The sequence below is a fragment of the Equus przewalskii genome, chromosome 13 (genome assembly GCF_037783145.1).
Source record: "Equus przewalskii isolate Varuska chromosome 13, EquPr2, whole genome shotgun sequence".
Lineage (NCBI taxonomy): Eukaryota > Metazoa > Chordata > Mammalia > Perissodactyla > Equidae > Equus > Equus przewalskii.
In genome coordinates, this window is record NC_091843.1 from 26,160,947 (window position 1) to 26,183,641 (window position 22,695).

Here is a 22,695-nt window from a genome sequence, read left to right on the forward strand (position 1 = left end):
AAGGTTAAAATATCTTGGCCTCTCCCATTCTACATTACCTACTTCACTCCCCAGATCCTGTGGACTATTTATAAAAGGCAGGAGGCCTAGGTGTGGCCTTGTGGGCAAGGACCAAGGCTGGTCTGGCAGGACTAGCTCCACAGTGGTCAGTCCTCCTCAGACCTAAGCCAGGCTGCCCCCCCCCCCCCCCCCCCCCGCCCAGGCAGGAGAGCGCCGCCGGGAAGTACCCAGGGTAGAGGTGGGGGCAGGAGAATAGAAATGGAAAAGGGCCAGGATTAGGGAGAAGGGATGGGATGGAGGGGAAAAGGCAAAGATGAATGTGTTTCAAATACCCACTGTGTGTGCCAAACACAGGGCTAGGCACCCTCCCACACACCCTGCGAGGGGGGCCCCATTATTACCCCCAGATTACAAGGGAGGAAACTGGGACTCAGAGGGATGAATTATCTGCCCAAACTTATCAGGTGTGTCTACTATGAAAATGTGTCCTTTTCCATTACAGGAAAAAGGAAAGGAGTGACAGGAGAAAGGAAAGAGGAGGAGAGCCCCAGTGGGAAGAAGGCAGAAGGAAGGGAGAAGGAAGGGAGGGGTGGGGGCCTTGGGGTTCTGCCCAGCAAGGGCAATAGGCCCAGAGTTGTCCTTGCATCCCAGAAGACTCACTGGGGGAATGTTTATGGGAAACCTCAACATTCAGAAGGAGCATGACCTCCCAGCCTGTCTGCTCCTGCCCCGTGACTGCTCTGGCTATAAACAGCATGTTTACTAAACCCGGGACACTGGTTCCTCTGCCACTTAGCTCTATCTCCTGGGATGGGTGGGCTTGGAGAGCAGGGGGTGTCGGGCCAAGAGTTTCCACACTAGGAGGAGTGGCTGCTGGGAACGCAATGATCCTTAAAGAGCTGGCATAAAAGAGGCCAGAGACAGCACACATCCTGTGTGCATCCACCCCTTGCAGACTTGCTGAGGCTGCACAGAGGGTTAATGGGCCCTAAAAGCTCTGGACCCGATGTTTGCCACTTTAAAGGAATTAAAGCTCGACTCATCTCATTTTTCCAAATGACCTCCATCATTAGAGCACTGTGGAGAAATCAAATGAAATCATGGCTATAAAGGGGCTTAGCAACTGAACGCCCCTGAGCACCTGAGAAGGTGTTCCCCAGTCCAGTCCCTCCCAACTCCCAATCCCTATACCCCCTGTTCAGTCCCTTAGCACAGACTCACAGAGAGAGACACACACATACTCACCCACCACAGGCTTACCCCCCAGATGAGTCTCAGCTGTGAAATAAGAGTACTGACCTACGAGTTTGTTGGAAGGATTAAATGAGACACTTTCTGTGAAGTTTAGCACCCGTGCCTGGCACCTCTCTGTGCTCAATCAGTGGTAGCTACATCAATTCCGGATGTCCTTTGAGAAATCCCATACAAGGCCTCCCACAACAAGGCTCTTACAAGTGACCCGGAATGGGAATATTTTTGAATGGGGGACTAGAGATGAAGCAGGTATTTGCTGGCGCTGGAATGGGAGGAAGTGGATTTCAGAGGCAGCTTGAAGGACTGGAATGAGAACACCAAGAACACTGGGGAATTTCTGGGAAAGGGAGGGCATGTCCAAGGAGGAAAACGCTTAGGATATTTACAACTCAAAAAAGAACAGAACAAACACTGGCTTATTCCAAGGCAAGCGGCGGGACGTGGTGACCTTTCAAGGACACAGGAGCTTGTGGCTGTAATGGAAAGGTGTTGAAAACAAGCCGAGTTCACAGGGCTCATCCTGCTGGCCGCCTCTCCTCTGCAGGATTGGTGAGCGTGGTGGATCCTCCTTCCACCTTGAACTTCCAGAAGCTTCTCCCAGTGTTCCCAATAATATTGCCCCAGCCAGATCTTGAAATACGTCCTTGTCTCTTCCATTCTGTCTTCTCATTGAATCTCTATATATATTTTTTAATAATTTGAGAGTTTTTCTTCACATAAGTAATATTTGATTACACTCTTTTTGTAAAATTAAAACTTGGCAACTAAGGTTAAAATCCCATTTCCCCCTTCTGCTCTCCATGTTTGTCACAACGCCTCTCCTCTAGCATAATCAGCAGTGTGTTTATCCTTCCAGAATTCTCTCTGTGCATCACACACACACACACACACACACACACACACACATTTAAAATATGTATGTGACAGCATTTTTTGTTGGACTTTTCTTCTCCTTTTTTTCATAAGTAATATTACACATTGTTATTGTGCTACAACTTGCTTTTCTTACCCACTATTTTTGGAGATCTGTCCATGTCAGTGCTTTTAATCTATGTAATTTTTAACCCCTGCACAATGTGAACTGTTTATGGTTTATTTACTTGCTCTTTCCCTCACCCAGCCTTTGACGGCTACATGCAATGCTGCTGTGAACATCCTTTGTACACCTTCTTGCGTGTGTGTGATTTTATTTCTCTATGACAGAAATCTGGCAGTGGAATGATAGGTTATCAGGGTGTGAACATCCCCTGCTGAATTTTAAGTATAGATTCTCCCTGGCCAGCTCCTGGGGGCATTTCTTCTGATTTTCAGGTACCACATCTAAATCATCTGTTTCCGGCTTTTCACTCCCCAGTGAACATCTCCCCCCAGAGGTCCCTCAGGGTCTTCAGTCTCATGTAAGAGAAGTGACCCCATCTCTTCCCTCCCCGCACCCCTTCTCCTAGTGTACACACTCACGTTCTCCCAGTTGCCAGAGAGGGAAAACTTCATCCTAATTCTCTCCTCTCTCTCTCCAGCATCTAAGGAGATGCCAAATCTTGTGGATCTTATCTTGGTAATGTCTTTCGGTTCTCATTCCTTCTCTGGTTATCTTTGGCCAGGATTATTCTGATAATCCCCCAGCTGGTGTCCTCCTTCCCTTATGCAATGCACTAGGTTAATCTTCATAAAGCACAGGTGATGTCATTCTCTTTGGTTGGTTCCTCCTGAATACAAAATACAGTAGGATCTCCTTGGCTTGCTATTCACAGACTTCTCCAATCTGCCTGAGTTTTCCCCCTCTAGTTTTTATCTCTTCAGATTCCGCCTGTTTTACGCTCCAGGCATGCTGATCCCCTTGCATTCCCAAATGTGCCCGGAGTTTGCCTCCAAGATCTTGTTTCTGTGTTTCCTCTCCTAGAGGTCTCTCTCCGAGCTCTGCCTGCTGGTCTACCATCCCTCAATAGTCCTGCCAATGGACATTAAGGATGTGGGATCCGGTATTCTGCCACAAGCAGCCAGTTTAACCTCTCTGAGACCATCGATTTTCTTCTCTGTACAAAGGACATAATGCCTTCCAGGTCTATGAGGAAGATTTAATGAAATTATGCACATAAAGCACTGAGGACAGTGCCTCTTACAGAGTAAATGCTAAATAAAGCTTAGCTCTGATTGGTATCACGCCTCTTTGATAAAGCCGGGCCCAGCGTCACTGCCAAAGTGACTCTCCTGCCTTCTCCGGCTCTTTCAATTCTGGCGGGCATTTAGTCATTCAATTATTTCTATATGTCTGTCCTCACACCTGATAATGACCCCCTGAGGGGTAGGGATCCTCTTATTTATTTCTGCACAGTGTCCCAGCACAGTGCCTAGAACTGGATTGAACCTTGGCAGAATGTCGTACTGCTGTCAACTTTGGAAGAGCAGCAAAATGAAGTGAGCCAGCTGCACGGAAGCAGACGACAGCTCTGAATTCCCCCTTGGCACTCACTGGTTGCTGAGAATCTGTACGCGTCACTTCTTCTCCCCATAGCCACTTTCCTTATCCATGAAATGGGGAAAATACTAATATCCGTCTCAAGGTTGGGGTGAGCTTAGGAACGCCAGAGAACTTTCTAGTTGTTATTTGTTAGAGCTTAACATGTCTTCTCACAGTAGCCTGCTTCCCCCTTGTGGATAAAATTCAAGTCGCATGTTAATATCAGTATAAACAATCTAGGAGCCAGAGGTTTATCTCAGCATTGTTTATATTACTGAAAAATTGAAAACAAACCAGACTTCCAAATAGGAGCTTGGCTAAATATATATGATCCATCCACACAGGGGAATATTATTAAGCCATTTGAATATAAGAAAATAGATGTTTATGGTGTACCACTCCGTAAAACCCTGGTTATAAACTGTACTCCATTTTTGTAAATATCTATACACATATGAAAGGATAATACATTAAATGTTAATAGTGTTTTATGTTGGGTGGTAAAATTCAGTTGATTTTCACTTTCCTCTTTATAGTTGTATGTCTGAGTTTTTAACAACGAGCATGCATTGTTGCTATTTGAAAAATCTAGCTCCTTTAATTGTGAAGGAACCTATCAGTAAAACAAGAAACCCATCAGTGACCTGTTGTAACAGGCTAATCTGAGTCAGGGAGTCCTCTGAGTCATATATTTAAAAAAATGTTTCATGCTCTAGTACAACGCGTGCTCATATACAATAAACTAACGTTGAAGTCAACCCGAGATGTGTGGACCATGTGGAGAGGCAGCGTCTGCAGTCACTTTGCTGCTGGGCCCTGGTCCATACAGAGAGCCCTGGGCAGGAGAAGTTGGGTACAGCAAGCCAAGGAGAATAAAGGATCCCAGACTGGAGTTCTGGGAGCATCTCAGAAGTGGGCCAATGGGGGCAGTGTGTCCACTGATCTTGGCCAGACCCATCTGAAGTCCTGAAGCTGATGCTTTGTTTCCAGCCTGTCAGACTCGCAGCCTAGACAAAATCCTAGAACCATCACAGGCCCAACCGGAGACGAGGACAGGTGAGAAACAGTCTGTCCTCCAAGGCTCACAGTCTAGATTGGGGAGCACCTAAGTGTGAAGAGGCCAACCGTGGTAAGTGTTGAAAACTAGGAGCACTGTGAAGCTCAAGGGACAGAAAGAGCCTCCTGGGTCAGGGGCTTGGGAAAGTCCCTGGAGGAGGTGGCAAATAAGGTGGATACACATGTGTTCAGTGTTTACTTAGCACTTCTCAAAGCTTCAGCAGCCAAGGGCCACTTAAAGGACATCCAGAGCATATGAAGACTACACATTTTAAGTGTTTTATTAATCACTACTTAAAGTGATATTTAAATTATAAAAGCATGGGGCCGGCCCAGTGGCACAGCAGTTAAGTTCACATGTTCCACTTCGGTGGCCCAGAGTTCACCGGTTCGGATCCCGGCTGCGGGTTTACACACCGCTTGTCAAGCCATGCTGTGGCAGGCGTCCCATGTAAAGTAGAGGAAGATGGGCACGGATGTTAGCTCAGGGCTGGTCTTCCTCAGCAAAAAGAGGAGGATTGGCGGTGGATGTTAGCTCAGGGCTAATCTTCCTCAAAATAAATAAATAATAAACACGTAATACTCTCATATCAGTGAGAGGGATGACATTGTTTTGAGTCTTTATCCAGGGTTCATATATGTGGCTCCAGGAAGAAGGGTCAGTTCTACTTCCAGCCATTTTCTTTTCTTTTACTTTCTCCTATGTTAGAAAGTCTGAACTTAAAACTCTAGGCCATCAGTTGCTATGGAAAACAGTATAGTGGTTCCTCAAAAAATTAAACATAGAATTACCGTATGATCCAGCCATCCCACTTCCAGGTATACATCTAAAGGAACTGGAAGCAGGGAAATAAATTTGTTCTGTTAACCACTGAGCTGTACCTCCCCAGGTGTCCGGAGAGCTTTTTGAAAAGTTTTAACTTGAATAACAAAAGCTGGTCTCATTAATACCAGAGAGCAAGTGAATGTCATAAATGGTGTCATATTCAGCAGTTCTGGGGAAAAGAGCCATTTATAGAGCCATGAATATATGGGGCAAGCTTAAGAGCAGGTGCTTGGTGCCTTCACTACACACAGAATTATGAATTTATGAGATTTCCATGGCTTGCCGATATTATCTTGATTTCTCAATGTCCTGACAGAAGGAAAGGGCAAGAGGACACCGTCATAAACTCTGGAGTGTAGGCGAACTCTGCTGCTTGTCCAAGAACTCTGAGATCACACTCCCTGTTTGCTGGGGAATGAGGCCCTCCTTGTGCTCCTTCCCAAGCGTTCTGAAGGGGGCGGGGACTGCAACAGCTCCCTGGGCGTGGGGCATTGGTAAGCTCTCCCGTGGGGGTCCCCAAGCCACTGCAGCACTGGTGTGGAAGAGTGAGAGGACTAGACTAGGCCAGCACAAGAGCCTCCGTTTAAACCAGACTGTGGGGCAGTGTACTTTCCTAGTTGACAGTCTCCAGATGGGGACACAATTCTGGAGAAATTCAGTGCTTGTTGGGTATCTTCTGCCCGGGTTCAGAAGATGAGTAAACCCTGTGGAGAAAGTGCATATGGGTTACCTTCTGCTGTATGGCAGAGAGGTTCGGGGCTGGAGAACAAATTGGCCACTAGGCCTTCAGAACACTTGTCCATGGATATACCACAGAGGCCTGGTAGGTATCGTTCCAGGCTGTCCACCCACATGCCTCCAAAGCCTGAATTCTGGAACCTATTAGATGATGATCAAAATGAACACAACTTAAGATATTCTTTCAGGCATCAGTAAGACATCAAGCCCACTTGCTTTCCTCCCATTACATTCTCATGTCTCTGCTCTTATGGCTCTCGTGTACTTTCCTTCACTTTGAATAACAGGAGCCCAGGTTCTTAGTACTTTATTGATGGTGCCTTGCACTGACGTGGAAAGATAGGCACTTCTATTCTTTCATCTGGTGGCTTTTTTTTTTTTTTTGAGGAAGATTAGCCCTGAGCTGACATCTGCCACCAACGCTCCTCTTTTTGCTGAGGAAGATTGGCCCTGAGCTAACATGTGTGCCCATCTTCCTCCATTTTATATGTGGGATGCCTACCACAGCATGTCTTGATGAGTGGTGTTAGGTTTGTTCAGGATCCAAACCTGTGAACGCTGGGCTGCTGAAGCAGAAGGTGTGAACTTAACCTCTGTGCCACCGGGCTGGCCCTAATCTTGTTCCTTTTTTGAATTTCAGTCTTAACAGGAGTCAGTGTCTCACCACTCAATTTTGAAAGCACGTGGTTATCCAGGGCTTGGAAAGTGAGGTTTTTGTGTCTTGGGCCATCAGCTTCTTCTTCTTCTACCTAGATACTCATTCTCTGAAAAGGATAAACTTCTAATGAATATCTCAAGTATCAGGGCATGTCTCATTCCTGGGTCTCACAAGATTCTTCTTTTTCTTTCTCTCACTTCAGGGAAATGCTATGATTGGGAATGCTGAATTCTCCCCCGAGACTTCAGACCCTGAAACAGGATGTTATACTGAAAACTGAAGACACAAGACAAGGATAATAGTATAAGAAATGGAAGTGGTTGAACAGGTTGGGAGAGGACTAGGTAAACTTTGGAACTATTTTGACAACATTTATGAGTTATTTGTAATGTGAATTCTGGCATTGAATCAATAGTTTAAAACCTTCTGGAAAAGAAAGTGCCATGCCTAGATGATTTCACTGGTGAATTACAGAAAACATTTAAGGAATGAATAACGTCAAGTCTTCATAATATCTTCTGGAAGACAGAAGCACAAAGGGAACCTCCTAACTCATTTTATGGAGCCAGTGTTATGCTATACCAAAACCAGATAAGGCATTACAAGAAAATAAAACTGCATATCAATATTCATTATGAACACACACACAAAAAACTTTACGAAAATATTAGTGAATTCAACCAAACAAGACATAAAAAGGATAACATATCATGATCAAGTAGAGTTCATTCCAGGAATGCAAGGCTGGTTAACATTCATAAATCAATGTAATTCATCTTATTAACAGACTGGATCAGAAAAACCATGTGATCATATCTGTAGATGCAGAAAATGCACTCAACAAAATTCAACATTTACATATGATAGACACTCTAAAAAACTGGGAACAGAAGAGAAGTGTTACGTCCAGACAATGGAGTATTGTTCAGCACTAAAAAGAAATGAGCTATCAAGCCATGAAAAGACACACAGGAACCTTAAATGCATATTACTAAGTGAAAGAAGCCAATCTGAAAAGGCTATATACTGGATGATTCCAACTATATGACATTTTGGGGAAAGCAAAAGTATGGAGACAGTAAAATGATCGGTGGTTGCTAGGGATTAGAGGGAGGGAGGGATGAATTGGCAGAGCACAAAGGATTTTTTAGGGCAGTGAAACTATTTTGTATGATACTATAATGGTGGTTACATGCCATTATACATTTTTAAAAACCCATAGAATGTACAGCATCAAGAGGGAATCCTAACGTAACCTATGAACTTTGAGTGCTTATGATATGTTCATTTAGGTTCAACAATTACAACAAATATACCATTCTGGTGTAGGATATTAACAGTAGTGGAGGCTGCGAGTGTGTGGGAACTCTCTGTACTTTCTGCTCAGTTTTGCTGTGAACCTAAAATTGCTCTAAGGGATAAAGTCTATTAAAAATAACTGGTACATCCATACAATGGAATATTATCCAGCAACAAAAAGAAATGAGCTATCAAGCCGCACAAAAACATTGATGGATCATAAATGCATATTGCTAAGTGATATAAACCAATCTGAAAAGGCTACATACTGTATGATTCCATTTGTATGACATTCTGGAAAAGGAAAAACTATATAGACAGTAAAATTATCAGTGGTTTTCAGGGATTTAGGGGAAGAGGAGGGTTGAACAGGTGAAGCCCAGGTGATTTTTAGGTTGTGAAACTATTCTGTGTGATATATAATAACGGATACACATGACACTGTGAAATTGCCCAGAGAGCTTTACAGCACAAGCCATGAACCTTAATATAATCAATGGAAAAATAATTTAGGCAGTAGAGGGATCTCAGGATGAAATTTAGACTTCTACCGAAGAATCTAACTGTATTACACATCCATGAAATAACCTCACTGATGGAGGTGAGGGGAAAAGGTGTTGACCTAATTAACTTGGGAAGTGAGTGGAGAAGACACATGAGCTGTCCATAAGCACTGTGCCCTAGCTGCTGATGTCCTTTTCCACAGGCTACAGGTTAATAATCCTGAAGCCACTACATATGTATACTGGGATTGAACAATTAAATAAATGGCAGATGGTGTGAGCCAGGTTTCTCACTGTTGGAGTGAGAGGTTAGAGATAAACAAGTGAGAAAGTCTGGAATGATCTACGTGATATCCGATCAGAGTTGGAGACATCAGTATGAAATCATGTTTAGCTTAAGGTAGATACAGATGGATACATATAGAGATGTTTATAGGTATGTATACACATACATGGGTTGGTATAAACAGGTGTATTTCTTTTCTTTCTCTGCTGAGAGTGCCTAGAAGCTGTGACGCTGCAGTAGCAACAATTACACTCAGCACCCAGATCTTGGTTTCATTTTTATATAACAGCTGTATTGAGATATAATTCACACGTGTACAATTCACCATTTAAAGTGTACATTTCAACAGTTTTAGTATATCGTGGTACAACTATCACATAATCATTTTTAGAACTTTTTCATCCCTCCCAAGAAACTCTGTACCCATTAGCAGTCACTTTCCATATCTCCCCAACCCTCCCAACCCCAGGCAACCACCAATATACTTAGACACTGGATTTGCCTAATCTAGACATTTCATGTAAATAAATATTGCAATATGTTGTCCTTGTGACTGGCTTGTTTCACTTAGCATAATGTTTTCAAGCTTCATCCATGTTGCAATACTTCACTTCTAATGACCAAATAGTGTTCCATAGTATGAATATGCCAGATTTTATTTAGCTATTCATATTTATCTACTCAGTTTATGGACAATTAAGTTCTTTCCACTTTTGGCTATTTTGAATAATGCTGCTATGAACATTCCTGTACAAGTTTTCTGTGTGGACATGTGTGTTCATTTCTCTTGGGTATATACCTAGGCGTGAAATCAATCTTTTTGAGGAACTGTCAGACTGTTTTCCGAAGCAGCTGTGCCATTTTACATTTCCATCAGCAAAGTAGTGTATGAGGGTTCCAATTTCTATACATCCTCTCCAACATTTGCTGTTGTCTGTCTTTTCACTTATAGCCATCCTAGTGGGTGTAAGTTGGTATCTCATTGAGGTTTTGGTTTGTATTTCCCTGATGGCTAATAATGTTCATCATTGGTCATTTGTATATCTTCTTCGGAAAAACATCTAATTTAGATCCTATATCTACTTTTAAATTGGGTGATTTTTCTTTTCAATGGGAGTCCTTTATATATTCTAGATAAAAGTCCCTTATCATCTATATAATTGGCAACATTTTTCTCCCATATCTCTTCACTTTTTCTTTTGAGGAAGATCAGCCCTGAGCTAACATCCACTGCCAATCCTCCTCTTTTTGCTGAGGAAGATTGGCCCTGAGCTAACATCTGTGCCCATCTTCCTCTATTTCATATGTGGGACACCTGCCATAGCATGGCTTGATGAGTGGTGCACAGGTCTGTGCCGGGGATCTGAACTGGCCAACCCTGGCCACTGAAGCGGAGCACGTGCATTTAACCACTACGTTACTCGGCCAGCCCCTCTTCACTTTCTTTCTTTTTTTTTTCTTGAGGAAGATTAGCCCTGAGCTAACATCTGCTGCCAATCCTCTTCTTTTTGCTGAGGAAGACTGGCCCTGAGCTAACATCCATGCCCATCTTCCTCTACTTTACATGTGGGATGCCTGCCACAGCATGGCTTGCCAAACAGTGCCATGTCCGCACCCGGGATCTGAACCAGCGAACCCCAGGCCGCCAAAGTGGAACGTGCGCACTTAACTGCTGCACCACCAGGCTGGCCCCTGGGTAAAAATTTCTAATCAGTGAGGATTTTTTGTTAAGGTGTTATATTATGCGAGCTCTCTAGTGCCACCAGATCCAAAACTCCATGATTCTGCTTCCATGGTGCTGTGATTTTAAGATTCTAATCCACAGGTGGTTTGGTTGTCAAGGCAGTTATAGGCAGCCTCACCCTCTTCTCTGGGGTCTCCTGTGTCTGGGATTTCATACATGGCTGGCTGGTATTCCCAAGTCAAGTGACATCTTAAAGTAAACACAGCCACCTGCGGATCTACGTGACCTACCTTGTAAGGAGAAGACAACCACAGAACCGTTCTGGCTCCATAAGGCAGGCAAGTTCCGGTGAGGAGAGAGGACATGAGAAGATATACCCTGGGCAAGGCTTTTTAGAAAGAGAAATAGTCGATTGGCCACTAGACTCAGATGCCTTTGTGGGGAGAGATGCAAGTATGGATGTAGTGGTCAATATGGCCTTACGAGGGACACATCTTAGAATACAAGATGATGACTCTTTCCAAGGGCCAAGGCTGGATGTAATTCCCTGGAAGAGGAGAAGACCTAGTAGAATTCTGCCCTGCAGAGCCCAGGGCCAGAAGGAAAATTGATCACCTGGGAGAGAAAGAGACGGAGGTCTGGGGCTTTCATCAGGGTTTGTTTTACCCAAAGGATTTTGCGGTTCTATGAGGTGAGCAGAGAGTAAGACCCTGGACTTAAAACTGTTTCTAAAATTACTCTAATTCCAGACTCCTGGCACCACTCTGCCACGTTTCCCCTGCCCCACCCCACCCCCACCATATTCACGTGTGCATTCCATTTGCTAACTTAGAAACACATCATAGAAAACCTCATGTGTCTCCTTCAGAATGTTACTCAGACTTCATGCCATTCTTCACACCTTCTTCTCCAGGTGCATCATGCTTAAATCTTCATATGGTTAGGTCTTCCCAATCCTGCCAACTCTGTCTTTTTCAATGAAGCCCCTTGTCTGGGGAGGTGTCATGATGCTTCCCAAGTAATTTCTGTTAAAGCAAAAAGGAAGAGGGCCAGCAACCTCCTTCCCTGCCTCTTTGGTTGTAGATTTTGTTTCACTCCATAGGGCTTTCTCCTGAACTTCTAGAAGATGGTTCCATTTGTGGAGGATAGCATTTATGGATTCTCCAGCATGCAGATCGATAGTCAAGACTTTATATACTGTTGAGCTCATTATTTGAAGTAGTTTCCCTATTATTAACATATTACATTACTATGGTGCATTTGTTACAATAAATGAACCAATGTTGATACATTATTATTACCTAAGGACTATACGTCATTAAGATTTCATTAGTTTCTATCTGATGTCCTTTTTCTGTTCCAGGATTCCATGCAGGATACTGCATTACATTTAGCCATCATGTCTTCTCAGGCTCCTCTTGGCTTAGGCAGTTTCTCTGACTTTCCTTGTTTTTATAATCTTGAAAGTTTTGAGAAGTACTGGTCAGGTATTTTGTGGAATGTCCCCCTATTGGGATTTTTCTTTATTTTATTTTATATTTTTTGAGGAAGATTCGCCCTGAGCTAACATCTGTGGACAATCTTCCTCTTTTTTTTTTTGCTGAGGAAGACTGGCCCTGTGCTTACATCTGTACCCATCTTCCTCTACTTAAATGTGGGACGCCTGCCACAGCATGGCTTGACACATGGTTCGTAGGTCCGTACCCGGCATCCCAACCAGCAAACCCCGGGCCACCGCAGTGGAATGTGTGAACTTAACCGCTGTGCCACTGTGCTGGCCCCGGGATTTTCCTGATGTTTTTCTTATACTTAGACTGTAGTTATGTGTCTGGGGGAGGAAGACCACAGAGGTAAAATGCCATTTCATCATATTATATCAAGGACCCATGCTGTCAACAGGACTTACCAGTGCTGATGTCGACATTGATCATCAGAGATAGTGTGTGTCATGTTTCTCCACTGTAACATTACTCTTTTCCCTCTCTTTCCACACTATCCACTTTGGAAGTCACTATGCAGCCCACACACTCAAAGGCTGAGAAGTTATGTTCTCCATTCTTGAAGAAAGAGCATCTGTTGAGTTTTAAACTATTTGTTATTTTCTCAGGGTTGCTCTAGGGCTGAGGCAATCTCTCTTAATTTATCATAATCTCGTGCAGATTAATACTAATTAATTCCAGTGATATATAGAACATTTGCTCCACTCTGACCCCCTTTGTGCTATTATTGTCATATTTATTATGTCTACGTATGTTAAAACCCAACAATATAGGGTTATAATTGTTGCTTTATATAATTTTATGTCTTTTGAAGAAACAAAGAGAAGAAAGGACACATATATAAAATTTTTTTTAAATTTACCATTTCTGGTGCTCTTCAACTTTTTCTGTGGTTTTAAGTTACCATCTGATGTCACTTCCTTACTCCCCTATAAACTTCTTTCTTTCTCCCCTTCTTTGCACTGTAAAATATATTATATCTCTATTTGTTACAGGCCCAACAATTTAGTTTTTAAAGACAGATTTATGGAGATATAGTTCAGATTCCACACAATTCACCCATTTAAAGTGTACAATTCAATGGTTTCAGTATATTCACAGATATGTGCAAACATTACCACAGTCAATATTAGAACATTTTCATCATGTCAGAAACACATTCTATACCCTTTAGCCATGATCCCCCCCCAGCCCCTTATCCCCTCCTCCAGACCTAAGCAATCACTAGTCTACTCTCTGTCTGTGCAGAATTGCCTATTCTGGACATTTCATATAAATGGAATCATATGATATGTGGTCTTTTGTGACTGCTTCTTTCACTGAGCATAATGTTTTCAAGGTTCATCCATACTGTATCACGTACTTCATTCTTTTTTATGGCTGAATAATATTCCATTGCATAGATAGATGACATTTGCTTATCCATTCATCAGTTGATGGACATTTGGGTTTCTTCCACCTTTTACCTATTATCAATAGGGGTGCTATGAATTATGTGTACAAGTTTTTGCATGGACATATGTTTTCACTTCTCCTGGGTGTATGCCTAGGACTGGAGTTGCTGAGTCCTGTGGTGACTCTATGTTTAGTCATTTGAGGAACTTCCAGAGTGTTTTCCAAAGTGGCTGCATCCTTTTACATCCCCATCAGCAGTGTATGTTGTCTCCAGGAAACTCACTTAAAGATGCAGATTAATTCCCCCCCATCCCTTGTGACATTGCTATCATTCATTTCACTTATCCATAGCCTATAATTAACCAATATATTGCCATTATTATGTTGAACAAACTTAGTTCCATCAATTAAGAGTAAGACAAATAAAAGATTTTCTTTTGCCTTCATTTATTCCTTCTGTGTCACTCTTCCTTTTTTATGTAGATCTGAGTTTCTGGCCTGTATTATTTTCCTTCTTTCTAAAGATCTTCTTTTAACATTTCTTGCAGGAAGGTCTACTGAAGACAAATTCCCTCAATTTTGTTTATCTAAGAAAATACTTCTCCTCAACTTTTGAAGGTTGCAGTGTCAATTTTTTTTTCTGACACCAGATGTGTAGGGTTTTTCTACAATTCTCTAATTTTCTACTAACTGGGTGTCCAAAAATTCAGCTAAATTTTGACACTAAACCCTAGAGTTAGCACAGAGACCATTGGTTAAGGGCTTAGTCCCACAAGACTACCCCTACTTCAGACACCAGCTGCCAACAGGGTGCTCAGGGCACCCACACTTCTGCCCAGCCAACTACAAATGCAGGATTTCCCATAAGCCCTCCTCAGGTTTGAAAATTCACTAGAATGACTCACAGAACTCAGGAAAACACTTTCCTTGTGTTTACTTTACGTTTTACTACAAAGGATACAATTCAGGAACAGCCAAATGGAAGAGATACATAGGGCAAAGTAAGGGGTGGGGAGTGTGTGGACCTTGAGTGCCCCCTCTGGGTGCACCGCTCTTCAGGCACTTCAGTGTGTTCGTTAACCTGGAAGCTCCCTGAATCTCATTGTTAAGAGTTTTCATAATCTAACCTCTCGCCCCCTTCCCTCTCTGGAGTTTGAGTGGTGGGTCTGAAAGTTCCCAACGTCTAATCACTCGTTTGGTGTTTCTGGTGACCAGCCCTCATCCTGAAGCTGTCCAAGGGCCCCACCCTGAGTCACCTCATTAGCATAAACAGTGTGGGGAAAGGGTCTTGTTACAAATAACAGAATATGCTTCCATCACTCAGAAAATTCCAAGAGTTTTAGGAGCTCTGTTCCAGGAACTGGGGACAAAGACCAAATATATTTTTTAGCATACCACTGTGAAATAAATTAACAGTGACTCCATTTTGTACCCTGGACTCCATCTTGTTAAAAATGTGAAACTGATGACCTTGCTGACTTGCCAAAAGGGACTTATTTGCTGAGAAAGGACTTTCTGAAGGACTGTGCAAAAATATACTATTTCTTGTAACAACAAGATGTCCTTGAGTGAGCCAGTGAACTGTAACATAAATTTATCCTCTATAGTAAACAACTGAGGTGATCATTCTGGGCCCTCCTTGTTGCTAATAAAACTCATGACTTTTATTCCTCAGGGGGACACTTTTCTGGCTTCTGTCAGAACCTGGGTTCCCAAAATTACAATTCTAAGACCCCAAATAAACGTTCTCCTTTTGTTTTGCAGTTGCCTCCTTTTTCTAAGTTGACACCACAAAGAATAATTTATCTGGCTACAGAATTCTAAGTTGCTAAGGGTTTTTCCTTTCAACAGTTTAAATATTTCACTCCACTCTCCTCTGGTTTCCGTGAGTTCTGAAGAGAAACCAATGTAATTCCTATCTTTGTTCCTCTATAGGTAAAGCATTTTTCTTTTCCTTTGACTTCTTTCGAGATTTTCTCTTTGTCTTTGATTTTCTGTAGTTTAAACATGATATGTCTGATATCGTTTCACAGTATTTATTATGCTTGTCATTCTCTGAGATTCCTGGATCTGTGGTTTGTTTTTAAAAATTTTCGGCCATTATTACTTCAAACATTTCTTCCTTTCCTTTCTCCCGTTCTTCTCCTTCTGGTGTTTCCATTATGCATACATTACACTTCCAAAATTGTCCCACAGTTCTTAGATATTCTGTTCTCTCATTTTTCATTCTTTTTTCTCTCTGCTTTTCGTTTTGGGAAGTTTCTATTGGCATACCTTCTAGCTCACAGATTCTCTCCTTGTCCATCTCCAGTCTGCTGATAATCCCATTGAACACATTCTTCATTTCTGTTAGTGTTGTTGTTTTCTAGCATTTACTTTTGTTTCTTTCATGGAGTTTCTATCTCTCTGCTTACATTACCCACCTGTCCTTGCATGTTATGCGTTGCATGCCTCATAATTTTTTGTTGAAACCTGGACACGATATATTAGGCAAAAGGAAATGAGGTAAATAGGCCTTTACTGTAGAGTTTTACATTTACCTGGCTAGGAGTTAGGCTGAGTTTATTTGCTGCGGCTGTAGGTGTGAAAGGCTAAAATTTCCTCTGGTGTCCTTGTTTATGTATCTTCTGTTCCCAAGTTAAAGCTACTCTTGAGCCCCTAAAGTGAGTCTTCATTTCAGGTATTGTACTTTTCAACTCAAGAATTTCTATTTTCTTCTTTCAAATAATTTTCATCTATTGATACTCTCTATTTGAAGAGTTACTGTCATAAACATAGTTTCCCCTAGCTTTTTGAACATATTTATAACAGTTTCTTTGGAGTCTCTGCCTTATTAGTGCAACATTTGGGCCTCCTCGAAGGCAGTGTCTGTTGCCACTGTTTTTCCTGTACAAGGGTTATACTATTGTTTCTTTGCATCTCTCATAGTTTTTGAGATAATATATTGTAGCAACTTTGGATTCTGATACATTGCCCCCTGGCCTTGTTAATGTTGCTTTGTTTTGTTAACTTTAACAAAGTTTGTTAGGTGGTTTGCCTGGACTAATTTTGTGAAGTCTACTTTCCCACACAGTGTGTAGCCTCTGATGTCACTGCTCAGTTCCCCCACCCCCCACCCCAAGCCTGGCTTCCTAGACGTCACCCCTGGGTCAAAATATCTTAATCTTCAGCCAGTAATTGGTCAGAGGTTGTGCTTCTGTTATGTTTAGTTTTCGCTGGGACTCCTGCTTAAACAGCATCTGAGCTTCGCGGTTATTTTAGCTCTTATTATACACTGTTATTATACAGGTTGATTGACACGACAGTAAGATGTGGAGGGAGGGGAGCATTCTATACCTATGCTTCTGGGCTGTGACTTTTATAAGTGCTCTCAGTTTCTCCTGCCTCCCCACCCATGGGAGACATGAAGGTTAAAGGGGCTGGAGTGGGCTATTTTCTTCCCTCCTCTTTAAAGGCTAGAAGGGGTTCGAGTTGGGTATTTTCCTTCCCTCAAGTCAGTTAGGCTCAGGTAAAATATTTTCTTGCAACGCAAGTCCTTTCTTAAAAAGAACAGAATGCTCTGGGTGTATTTCAAAATGGTTACTTTCCTGATCTCTTTTCCAGAAGCAGGAGGGAACTTTTTTCTCATCTTCACCCTGAGAACCTGGTGGGGCTCCTGGAGGCAAAACTCATGAGAGTGTGGGGGCATCCCTAAGACTGAACCCATAGAGCTTTTTTTTTAATGATTTTATTTTTCCTTTTTCTCCCCAAAGCCCCCTGGTACATAGTTGTGTATTTTTAGTTGTGGGTCCTTCTAGTTGTGGCATGTGGGATGCTGTCTCAGCATAGCTTGATGAGCAGTGCCATGTCTGCGCCCAGGATTCGAATCGGCGAAACCCTGGGCCACCAAAGCAACGTGCATGAACTCAACCACTCAGCCATGGGGCCGGCCCCTGAACCCCTAGAGTTTTTAACTCTCATGCTAGTTCACATTGAGTCTCCAGAAATTCATCAATTACAATGTAAGTGTTTCTCCTAATCCTGGCTCCACTGGAGGACTTCTGCTCCCAATAGCCTAGAAGTCACTCCTGGGTCAGCCAGTAACTGGTCAGAAGTTGTGCTTAAGCCCCTTAAGCCAGCAAGGCTTCCACTCTGTGCTTGTGGATATGTGTGTGACTTGGAGAATTCTTTCAAGTCTGCCCTACGTTCATAGTGACTAGTACCTTCAAGTGCCTGCTCTGGATGGTCTGAATGTGTGAAACCTCGACATGAGCGCAGCCTTACAGGGCACTTTTAAACTATTTCACTGGTTCTTTCTGTTAAACTTCTGGGTGGCCTGCTGTTTCATCTGCTGCTACTTGTTTTATGGAACCGTTAGAATTCTAATTGCTTGCCACCAAGATCTCTATTTTCAGCAGTGCCTTAAGTCATGCGTTCCTCTGTACTAGGTACCAAATCAAGTCAGCTCCCTCTGTGGAGCTGGGAAGCTTCCGGGCCTCCCTTCTTGCCTTTCCCCTTGGACAGATGTCTACACTATTGCATTAGAGCTGAGGGGGAGGGGGCAGCCTGTTTTCCCTGGAATGGCACTTCTGCCCTACAAGTGGAGTAGAGGACGTTTCTTGGCTTCTCCTCTTGGCATGGAAACTCCTCCTTACAAGTGAGATTTTGGAGGAGAAATGGTAGCCCAAGACCTTTTTTTATTTACTCCTCCTAGTATGAAACTTCTGCTGTATAATCGGGAGCTGGGAGAATGATCGCCCGTTGTCCTTTCAGCTTGTCCTCTCTGGCATGGAACATCAGCTCTACAAACAAAAGCATGGGGCTGGGAGATTGGGGCCCCAGCATTCTTGGCCCACCTTGCCTTTAGAGCCTCTGCTGTACATGCAGGAGCTGGGTTAGGAATGGGAGCCCCTGTCTTCTCAGCTGCAGCGGACTAAAACTGAGCTTCTGGAACATGTCGCTGGGGCGGATGGATGAGACACTACTTTGAGGATACCCAGCTTGAATGACAAGATTTCAGCCCCTTAACAAGATCTTTCTTCTGAGTCACTTTATTTCACTGAAAAGGTTTATTAGATTGTTGATTTTCAAAGCCTTTAAAATCATTCTCTTACTATTGGAAGTCTAGAAATAGTTTCTTTGTTTTTTAACTCTGTAAGGCCCCAAATTTCTGGACTCTCATTTGTTTTTATGTTGGTTTGTCAATCACTAATTTGTCCTGAGTTGATCTCTTTCTTGTTAATAGCTTGCCAAATGCAGCTAATATCAATCAGTAAATATCACTAATATTCTGTTTTCTAATATCTCCTAGAGCTGTCGGCACAGTTGTATGTAGAAAAGACAATTTTACCAAATGTTTTGCCAGTTTGTCACCATCTTTCCAGCTTCTGACATCAGTTTTCTCACTGCCTGAGTGCTAACCAATGCCTCAAATTTTAGTTTTTGTTACATTAGCAGAACACCGCGAGGACAAACCCCTAAACTCAGTGACTCAATACAGGGGCAATGGTCTGCACTTGGGGTCCGAACCTGTGAACCCCAGGCCCCGAAGTGGAGTGTGCGAACTTAACCACTACGCCACCAGGTCAGCCTCTTGTCTGTCTAATTAGAAGGGGAGCTTCAATTACATCCTTGAAAAATATAAAACAGGGGCCGGCCCAGGGGCCCAGTGGTTAAGTTCGCTCACTCCACTGCGGCGGCCCAGGGTTTCACCGGTTTGGATCCTGGGTGCAGACACGGCACCGCTCATCAGGCCATGCTGAGGCGGCATCCCACATGCCACAACTAGAAGGACCCACAACTAAAAGTACACAACTATATACCAGGGGACTTTGGGAGCAAAAGGAAAAAAAAAAATAAAACAGCTAACATCTTAAGAACACCATACATATACTATCTTGTATAATCCTTGCAATAATCCAACAAATTCTGGTGCCATTACTTCTAATTCACAGAAGAGTAAATGAGGTTCAAAGCAGCAGAATCTGGATCGACTGGCTCCAGAATGAGCTCTTACTCTGCCTCTTGTACATTTCCTCTGTTTTCCGAGTTCTCTGTTAAAACTCACTTTAGGACATTGAGGTTCCATTTTTAGTTAATCTAGGAACAAGTTTATTTCTTTATTTTTTAGTTTGTCCAGAGTTCACGTTTGTTTAATTTTTATTTTATTATTTTTTATTGAGGTAAAATTGGTTTACAACATTATATAAATTTCAGGTGTACATCATTATATTGCGATTTCTGTGTAGATTACATCATGCTCACCACCCAAAGACTAACCACAACCCATCACCATACACACTTGTGCCCAGTCACCCCTTTTGCCCTCCTCCCTCCCCCTTCCCCTCTGGCAACCAACAATCTAATCTCTGTATCTATGTGTTTGTTTGTTGTTGTTGTTATCTATTTATGAGTGAGATCATATGGTATTTGACTTTGTCCATCTGACTTATTTCACTCAGCACGATATCCTCAAGCCACATCTGTGTTGTCACAAATGGTAAGATTTCATTTTTTTATATAGCTGAGTAGTATTCTACTGTGTACATATACCACATCTTCCTTACCCATTCATCCCTTGATGAGCACTTAGGACATTTCCAAGTCTTGTCTATTATGAATAATGTTGCAGTGAACAGATGGGCATACATCTATATGCATTTGTGTTTCCATGTTCTTTGGATAAATACCCAGAACTGGAATAGCTGGGTCATATGGTAGTTCTATTTTTAATTTTTTGAAGAATCTCCATCCTGTTTTCCATAGTGGCTGCGCCAGTTTGCATTCCCACCAGCAGTGTATGAGAGTTCCCTTTTCTCCACATTCTCTCGAACACTTGTTGTTTCTTGCTTTGTTAATTGTAGCCATTCTGACGGTTTTGAGGTGATATCTCATTGTAGTTTTGGTTTGCATTTCCCTGATAATTAGTGATGCTGAACATCTTTTCACATGCCCAAGGGCCATCTGTATATCTTCTTGGGAAAAATATCTCTTCAGATCTTTTGCCCATTTTTTAATTGGGTTTTTTGTTTTTTCGTTGTTGAGATGTATGAGTTCTTTATATTTTGGAAATGTATTTTGGATATTAACCTCTCATCAGATATATAGTTTGCAAATATCTTCTCCCAATTATTAGGTTGTCTTTTCATTTTGTTGATGGTTTCCTTTGCTGTGCAGAAGCTTTTTGGTCTGATGTAGTCCCATTTGTTTATTTTTTCTTTTGTTTCCCTTGCCTGGTCAGACATTGTATTTGAAAATATGCTAAGACTAATTTCGAAGATCATACTGCCTATGTTTTCTTCTAGAAGTTTTATGGTTTCAGGTCTTATACTCAAGCCTTTAATCTATTTTGAGTTAATTTTTGTGTGTGGTGTAAGATAATGGTCTACTTTCACTCTTTTGCGTGTGGCTGCCCAGCTTTCCCAATACCATTTGTTGAAGAGACTTCCTTTTTCCATTGTATGTTCTTGGCTTCCTTGTTGAAAATTAACTTTCCATAGATGTGTGGGTTTATTTCTGGGCTCTTGATTCTTTTCCATTGATCTGTATGTCTGTTTTTGTGCCGGTACCATGCTGTTTTGATTACTATAGCTTTGTAGTATAGTTTGAAATCAGGGAGTGTGATGCTTCCAACTTTGTTCTTTTTTCTCAGGATTCCTTTGGCTATTCAGGGTCTTCTGTTGTTCCATATAAATTTTAGGATTCTTTCTTCTATTTCTGTGAGAAATGTTGTTGGAACTTTAATAGGGATTGCATTGAATCTATAGATTGCTTTAGCAAGTGTGAACATTTTAAACTATGTTAATTCTCCCAATCCAAGAGCACAGAATACCTTTGCATTTCTTTGTCTTCTTTAATTTCTTTCAACAATGTTGTATAGTCTTTCACCTCTTTAGTTAAATTTATTCCTAAGTATTTTATTCTTTTTGTTGCAATTATAAATGGGATTGTATTAATTTCTTTTTGGAACTTCATTGTTAGTATATAGAAACACAACCGATTTTTGTATGTTGATTTTGTATCCTGCAACTTTATTGTATTCATTTATTATTTCTGAAAGTTTTTTGGTGTATTCTGTAGGGTTTTCTATACATAAAATCATCTCATCTACAAATAATGACAATTTCACTTCTTCCTTTCCATTTTGGATCCCTTTTATTTCTTTTTCTTCCCTGATTGTTCTGGCTAGGACTTCCAATACCATGTTAAATTAAATAAGAGTGGCAAAAGTGGGCATTCCTGTCTGATTCCAATTCTTAAAGGAATGGCTTTCAGTTTTTCTCCATTGAATATGATATTAGCTGTGGGTTTCTCATATATGGCTTTTATTATGTTGAAGTACTTTCCTTCTTACCCATTTTATTCAGAGTTTTTTTTTTTATCATAAATTGATGCTGTATCTTGTCAAATGCTTTCTCCGCATCTAGTGAGATGATCATGTGATTGTTATTTTTCATCTTGTAAATGTGGTGTATCACATTGATTTTCAGATGTTGAACCATCCCTGCATCCCTGGAATAAATCCCACTTGATCATGGTGTATGGTCTTTTTAATGTATTGTTGTATTTGATTTACTAGTATTTTGTTGAGGATTTTTGCATCAATGTTCATCAGTGATATTGGCCTGTAATTTTCTTTTTTTGTGTTGTCTTTGTCCGGTTTTGGTATCAGGCTAATGTTTGCCTCATAGTATAAATTAGGAAGCTTCCCTTTCTCTTTAATTTTTTAAGAAGAGTTTGAAAAGGATCAATATTAAGTCTTCTTTGAATGTTTGGTAGAATTCGCCAGGGAAGCCATCTGGTCCTGGACTTTCATTTTTGGGGAGGTTTTTGATTGCTGTTTCAATCTCCTTACTGGTGATTGGTTTATTCAAATTCTCTATTTCTTCTTGATTCGGTTTTGATTCAGGAAGCTTATATGATTCTAAGAATTTATCCATTTCTTCTAGATTATCCAATTTGTTGGCATATAGCTTTTCATAGTATTCTTTTATAATCTTTTGTATTTCTGAGGTTTCTTTTGTAATTTCTCCTTTGTTTATGATTTTATTTATTTGAGCA